Source organism: Aedes albopictus, chromosome 3, assembly GCF_035046485.1.
Source record: "Aedes albopictus strain Foshan chromosome 3, AalbF5, whole genome shotgun sequence".
Classification (NCBI taxonomy): domain Eukaryota; kingdom Metazoa; phylum Arthropoda; class Insecta; order Diptera; family Culicidae; genus Aedes; species Aedes albopictus.
This window is the reverse complement of record NC_085138.1, coordinates 313,038,166-313,046,010: the sequence shown is the minus strand read 5'-3', so window position 1 is coordinate 313,046,010 and position 7,845 is coordinate 313,038,166. Positions and strand designations below refer to the sequence as shown.

The window sequence follows — 7,845 nt, the reverse complement described above, 5'->3', positions numbered from 1 at the left end:
TAGTCGAATGTTTGGACTGCTTGCAAGTGCCGCATTTAGACAAAATCCTTTTAACATCGGTTTTCATCTTAGGCCAGTAATACTTTAGTTTAATTCGCTCTAGGGTTTTCTCTGTCCCCAGATGCATTAGTTTGGCATGTTCCTCTTCAACTAGTTGCACCATCTTGTCAGGTGGTACAACCACTTTCCATTCCAGTCGGCCCATATCAAAATGAGATCTGGAAGTGACAAACTTGTATAAGTCGCCGTTTTCAATTTTAAAGTTCTGATACTTTTCTGGAGTGTCACTGACTTTCTTCTTCAAATCATTGTACCATTTTGAAGTGGAATTTTCAAAGATAGCACACACAGCTCGACTCAGAGCATCACAAACCACATTATCACGCCCTTTCCTATGCTTGATGGTCATATCAAATTCCTGCAATTTTATTGACCATCGTGACAGTCTCGAACTCGGACGCCACTTTGAGTTTGAAACGAGCAACGTTCGTTTCAAAAGAGAAACGATAAGTTTCTGTAGGTGAGGTGTTCGATTCGAGCAGTGCAATCTCGTTGATCGTGTATAAGGTAATAATGTGGGTGATTAGTTCGTAGAGTAATGCCAACCTGAAATATTAGTACTAAAATTAAGGAATCCGGAAATATGACGTAAATGGAATAAGTACTAAAAAAGAAATGATAGGTTTCGTGAAGTGAAGAAATAGCACTCTCGGTCTTTTCCTTTTAGACAGCCGAGTGATAAGGTTTAAAAAAAAAAAAAGTTTTAAGTGAGAAAGTGCGATCTAGCAGTATTATTAAGTAATTAAAGAAAAAAATATGCAAGTGTTAAGTGATTCTAAAACCAAATTTAATTATTTCCAGAGGTGATTTTATTTCTAATTTCTGGATCGCAATTAGTGAGTCGAACCGTGTAGCGAAAATAGAGCGATTCGAGTAAGTTAATAACCTTAAAAGTGAAGAAGCAAAATCTTAAGTAATTCCTTTAAAACAGAAGTCGGAGAAGTTATTCAAGAAATTATATCGCGTAATCAGTGTGCAAATATCGAGCAAGAAGAGAGGTAAATTTTGGGTTAAAATATTTGCGATGAGAGTACTCTCATTGGAATTTATGTACAGTGCCCACGTGCCGGCGGAGTGCCGAAGTCTTTGGGGTTGGTGTCGGATAGGCATCGGATCGGCATCGCTCGTTCGTCGAATCCGAAACATTTGAGGGCTAGTGACGGAAGCATTGGGAACCTGCCTAGGTGCGCACTATAGCCTTGTGGCTGCGCGCCGCGATAGTCCACCTGGAGAGCGTCGGCCAGCGGTAAAAATCTCGGCCTCGCATTCTCACGCTCCTCCCAGGAGGTTCAGCGAGTGGTCTAGAAGGGAAAGGATCGCCACGCCAGCGAGGTTACCCCCCCGACTCACGTGCTTCCCGCCTCACATCGCCTTTGCCCGAAATCCACCTACTACAACCAAGCCTAGTCACACAGCATCCACGATCTCTCCGAGAGCAACGACGAGCCTTCCTCGCCGTTGGAAGGAGCGTCCCCACGGCTCGTAACCATCGTCGTCGCCGAACCCCTATACGTGCTGGGCGTCGACCCGAAGGACTGCTCGGTGGTGCTCGTATACCGACGTCCTAGAAGTTTGCTGGTGCTAGATGGGCCGTGCCCGGCCTTCACAACAACCTGGAGCGATCGCATGCCCTCGGATCGCTACCTGAGAGCTCGCGACTACCCCCGAGTGGCATAGGTAACCACTACTGAACCTGTAAGTACTCCTATCGCACTGCCTTGTATGGATACACCACGCTTCGAACAAGTACTATTATACCCAACCATGATTGTATTACCCTCTCACTGATTGCCTAATCGACTCAATAAGAGATTACACACTATCAATCAGGAGTGACGTCACAGTAGGGCCAGAGATCCAAGATCTTTTTTAATGTTCTCAGAGAACCCAAAAGCGCTCATAGGCCTGTTAGGAACAAATTGGAAATGAAACACCCTTGGAATAAATTAAATTTTTATAATAAATTTTGTTCTCGTAATGCAACCTAGAAAGTAGTTGCGATTTATCCCCAAATTGCTAGAACACAATTTGTTGCTTCTTCAATAAACTTTAACGCTTATTTCTAACTATGAACGAGATCTTTTAACTACTTAATAAGAAAGTTCTTGAAATTGAATTGGGCTTTAGGTGATTCGGTCTACTGAGTTAATTGGGGTTTTGATGCTACCGGTTGATCTTGTTGTGGGCTTGAAACAACAGCTAGCTGGGCAATTCGATCCGCAATTCCTGGCAGACGATACCATCGTCTGGCGCTGAAGCTGGGAATTTGGTGGCCCCCACAAGATCCTCCTTACATTGGCGCCCAACTCTAGAAGGCTCGTCTCACAGGAATTTTGAAATTTAGTTTAATTATTCGCTGAATTAATCACCCATTTTTTGAATTCGGAATTAAGTTTAAAGTTGATAGTTTTAAGTGGGATTGCACATAATTGATTCGAACACTGTATATAGTATTGCATTTTCGGTAAGATTTTGGATTTTTTTTTGAGTAGCTAGAAGGTTTCTTTTTAAGTTTTGTATATATTATTCTCATAATTGAATTGAAAATCACATATTCACGTTTTACACTCACATTATTTTTTTCTATTTTCATATTATTTTACTATTCAATATTTTTCCATTTTGATACCAATATCCTGAAATAGAATAAAAACTGAATAACATTAAAATGGCTCAAGCAATGAATACAACGTACATAAATGCGTTTGATCTGAGTGAGGAGGAATTAGAATATGAACTTCGAATAAGGAATAAATTAGAAAACGAATCCGATTTGCACAAACGTGAAAGACTGAAACACTGTTTCAAAATGGAAGGAAACCAGCCAATTCAAATACAGGAGAAAATTTTCTTTTCTGAAGAATTGCCATTAGTGTTGAGAAAGCTGGCAGAAATAGAACATGGGCTTAAGGGAGATATTCACGTAAGGTGGATATCTCAACTACGACACTGGAAGGAACGAGTTCACAGAACAATAGTACTGGATTTGGCTCAAGAAGAACAAAAATATGACGTAGTAATGACAATCCGGAGATTGATGAACGTGTACAAGGAAACCGCGAGAAGACTAATGAACTTAAGTGATTCGGAAAAGGAAAAGTTTGACGAGGCAGTGGGTGGCATTGAACTTAATCAGTTAGATACGGGAAAGAAGGATACTCAGCAAAAATTTGAAGGTGCCATAAAATTCCACAGTAGTCTGGCTAACCACGAAAAACTTAACTATCATCAGAACAAACAGTTTATGCATGAACCAACACCTAAAACAGTTGGCGACCTTTTCAAGAATTTACCAAACATGAATGAATTGAGAATAGGACCGGAAACGGTTAAAAGTATGATGCAAGAGAAAGAGTTAAGGAAAATGGAAGCTAGGCATTTTGGTGCAATTCCCAAAAATCGTGACGGTAGAAAACATCAGCAAAGTTCAAGGCAGGTTCAAAATGTGAAGAAGAAAAAGGAAAAAAGCACATCGCGGGCAAAAAGAAGTGGAGATAAACGTTTACCGGAGCAGGCGTCAACAGATGACGATAGTTCGTCCTTAGATTCGTTGAGTAGTTTGCTATCATCAATGTCAAGTTCAGATACCTCAGAAAGCTATAGGAACAGTTATCCGTCCATGAATCGTAGAGATGATCGTATGCAGCATTATCGCTTGGATAGATGGGGCATTCAATTTAGCGGAGATTCACATGGAATGGATGTCTCGGACTTCGTATTCCAGGTCAACGAACTGATTTCGGCAGAGCGAATTCCAAATGACCGTTTCTTAGATCAAGCTTACATTCTGTTTACCGGGGAAGCTAGACGGTGGTATTTCACATACAAAAAGAAATATAGGACGTGGGATAGTTTCGCAAAACATCTCAAAATAAGATTCGGGGACCCTAATAAAGACAGAAAACTGCTACAGGAAGTTAAAGACAGGAAACAGAAAAAGGGTGAATCATTTGTTGCGTTCTGTTCAGAGATTGAGGGCATGTTCGAACGCATGACAAAAAAATTTTCAGAGCGAAAGAGACTTAAAGTATTGAGGAACAATATGCGAAGATGGTACAAGACTAAATTAACGTTTTACAAAATCAACAGTATTGCTCATCTTAACATGTTGTGTCAACAGTTAGACAAAGACAGTGGAAGAATTTATTCCAAAGCTGCTCAGACATTCCGGAAACATGTAAGAAATGTTGAAGCTAGTTCAAACTCTTCGTCATCCTCATCAGATGAAGTAGAAGTTTGTGCTTATGACGGAAGAGGTAGGCAACAGGGAAAGGATAGGTTGAAACAGACCGGTTATACTAGGGCAGAACCGTTCCCTCAAGAGAAAGTTAGATTGTCAGAAACATTATGCTGGAATTGCAAAAAATTTGGACACCGCTGGCGAGATTGCAAACAACCAAAAGTTTTGTTTTGTCACGCTTGTGGTACTTCAGGTGTGACGTTTGTAACTTGTCCTAAAAACCACGTTTTGCCGCAACAGAATCAAAAAAACGAGGATTCGGAAGAGAATTGAGGGGTGATTCGTCTTCCAGTGAAATCTCAGACCCCAAAGAAGGGGAAACTTTAAATACAGAAGCGACAGTATATGAACTTTTTATAGAGCCTAGAAAATGCCCGCACATTACAATTAGAATAGTCGATCTAGAGATTAATGCCTTATTAGACTCGGGAGCGGAGATTTCGGTAATGAACTCACTTAAATTAGTAACAAAATACAACTTTAAATTACATAAATCAAGACTTAAAGTGGATACAGCAGGGCAGTCTAGTTATAGCTGTTTAGGATTTGTAAATTTGCCAATAACTTTCAACGAAGTAACCAAAGTTATTCGTGTATATATTGTTTCTGAGTTTTCCAAAAGCCTTATTTTAGGAATAAACTTTTGGAAAGCATTCGAGATTGTCCCGGTAATGAAAATTGGCAACAATGAGGTACATGTTATTCAGGACGGTACAGAAGAAGCACAATCGGTAAATACATTATACTTCTACGAGAACTACTTTTCAAACGACGAGGAAAATGTTACGCTAAAATTCAACTTTGTAGGATCGGTAGAAGAAAGCTTAAGTGCGGAAGAAGATTTATCCTTAGATATTCCCACGCTGGATTTGGAACCTATTTCGGTAGAAGATATTGAAACAGAGCACAGTTTAAACGAATGGGAACGGACTCAATTAATCGAATCAATCAATTGCTTTTCAATGTCCGAAGAGAATAAAATAGGCCGGACAGCAAAAATTGAACATGAAATCAAACTTATTCCGGGGGTAGAACTTAAACCTTCCCCGATGTATAGATGTTCCCCATACATCCAAAAGTTTGTGGATGAAGAAATTGATCGGATGATTCAAATGGATGTGATCGAACCATGTGAATCAGACCATGCTAGTCCATTACTTCCGGTGAAAAAACCCAACGGGAAATTCCGAGTCTGCTTAGATTCCCGCCGGGTAAATGCTGCCACCAAAAATGACGCATATCCCATGCCAAATTTGCATGAAATTTTACACAGAATAGAGCAAGCAGCGTATTTCAGTGTCATAGACTTAAAAGAAGCGTATTGGCAAATACCCCTGGCAGAAAATTCTCGCAACTTTACGGCATTCAAAACACGAAAGGGGCTTTTTAGATTTAAGGTAATGCCCTTCGGGCTGAAAGGGGCTCCATTTACAATGTCGAAACTCATGGATCTTGTACTGGGTTGTGACCTACAGCCATACGTATGGGTTTATCTTGATGATATTATCATCGCAACAAAAACCCTGGATCAACATTTCCTTTTGATAAAAGAAGTCGCAAAGCGTTTGAGGCTAGCAAATTTAACAATTAGCCTCAGCAAATCAATATTTTGCCGAAAAAGTGTTAGATATCTAGGATATGTCGTGTCTGAGCATGGAATATCTATAGATATGGAAAAAGTAAGGCCAATACTAGATTACCAAGTGCCAAAAACTGTTAAAGATATCAGGCGATTATTAGGTCTTGCCAATTTTTATCAGAAATTTATCAAAAATTTCAGCGACATAACTGCTCCTATTTCAGACCTTCTAAAAAAGGATAAAAAGAAGTTTTTGTGGACCCCTGAGGCGGATAATGCTTTGAATCGATTGAAAAATGCTCTGATAAGTCCTCCTATACTGGCAAATCCAGATTTTCAGGAAAAATTTACTATAGAATCAGACGCTTCTGATCTGGCAGTGGGGGCGGTCTTAACGCAAGTCCAGAAGGGCGAAAAACGTGTCATAGCGTATTTTAGCAAAAAACTTAATTCAACCAGGAGAAAATACGCAACGGTTGAAAAAGAATGTCTTGCGGTTTTGTGGGCAATCGAAGCATTTCGAAATTACATCGAAGGGACACAATTTCGAGTAATTACAGATGCCCGTAGTCTCGTCTGGTTATCGAAAGTGAGTGCAGATAAGGGCTCAGCTAAACTTTGTAGGTGGGCGCTTAAACTTCAGCAATTTGATTTCACTATTGAATATCGAAAAGGCCGCGAAAACATAACGGCAGATTGCCTATCCAGATCAGTAGTTGCAATTTCCGAAAAATGGGAAGACTTGGAACATAAGGCATTGATGAAAAAAATTAGGGAAAACCCAAGTGACTACAAAGAATTCAAAGTCGTTGATGATAAAATTTACAAATACGTAAAAAATGAAACCAAAATGACTGATAGTAGATTTGAATGGAAAATTGTGCCTACGAAAGAAGAGAGGGTGAATATTATCAAAAACACTCATCAGGACGCTCATTTAGGTTTTGAAAAAACTCTAGAAAAGATTAAAGAAAGATATTTCTGGCCAGTAATGTATACAGAGATTAAAAACTTTTGCACTTCTTGCGTGATATGTAAAACATCCAAATCGGACAATGTTAATCATACGCCCCCTATGGGTAAACAGAAATTGGCCACCCAACCTTGGCAAATTATAGCAATGGACTATATTGGCCCGTTTCCAAGGGCCAAGAAAACGGGCAATACTTGTCTTCTGGTGATCACCGATATTTTTACAAAATTCGTAATCATCCAACCATTGAAAGAAGCTAAGGCAAAACAACTAACATTTTTCGTAGAGAACATGGTTTTTCTTCTTTTCGGTGTTCCCGAAATTGTCGTGTCCGATAACGGCACACAATTTGTTTCTAAGGACTTTAGAACCCTCTTAGAACGATACGGCGTAAGTCAATGGCTCACACCGGTTTATTTTCCTCAGGTGAATAATGCAGAGAGGACTAATAGAGTAATTACATCAGCAATCAGAGCATTAATTAAAAAGGAACAGAATCTATGGGATGAGAATGTTTATAAGATTGCAAATGCAATAAACAATGCAACACATGCTTCAAGCGGGTTTTCGCCGTATTTTGTTAATTTCGGGAGAAATCAAATAAGCTCCGGCGAAGAGTATCAGAACCTACGGGATACCAACAGTGACCAGTCTCCCTTAGAAAAGGAACACGCAGAAAGAATGCACCAAATACACGTAGAAGTTCGAAAAAATCTCAAAATCGCGTATGACAAATACTCCAAATACTATAACTTACGATCTGGAAAACTACTGGAGTTCCAGGTTGGTCAAAAAATCCTCAGGAGAAATCACTTTCTTTCAGACAAATCAAAAGCGTTCAATGCTAAGCTAGCTCCAAAATTTTCAGAAGCGATCGTGAAAAAGAAAGTAGGAGATGTTTGCTATTTATTGCAGGATTTGAACGGAAAATCATTAGGGCTTTATCACGTTTCCCAAATGAAAAAACTTTAAAAACGTCAGGGGTAACAGCTA

The 7,845-nt window shown here is 39.6% G+C and overlaps 1 long non-coding RNA gene across 2 annotated transcripts; it reads left to right on the top strand.

The window, feature by feature from the left end:
* Positions 1–472: 472 nt before the first annotated feature.
* Positions 473–1,398, top strand: LOC109406255 (uncharacterized). 2 transcript variants are annotated; one of them, XR_003895463.2, is made up of 3 exons: positions 473–798; positions 862–1,058; positions 1,117–1,398. It is a non-coding gene; the product is annotated as an uncharacterized LOC109406255 (long non-coding RNA). The 2 variants fall into 2 exon arrangements; XR_009999107.1 differs by having other exon boundaries at positions 473–1,058.
* Positions 1,399–7,845: the final 6,447 nt, after the last annotated feature.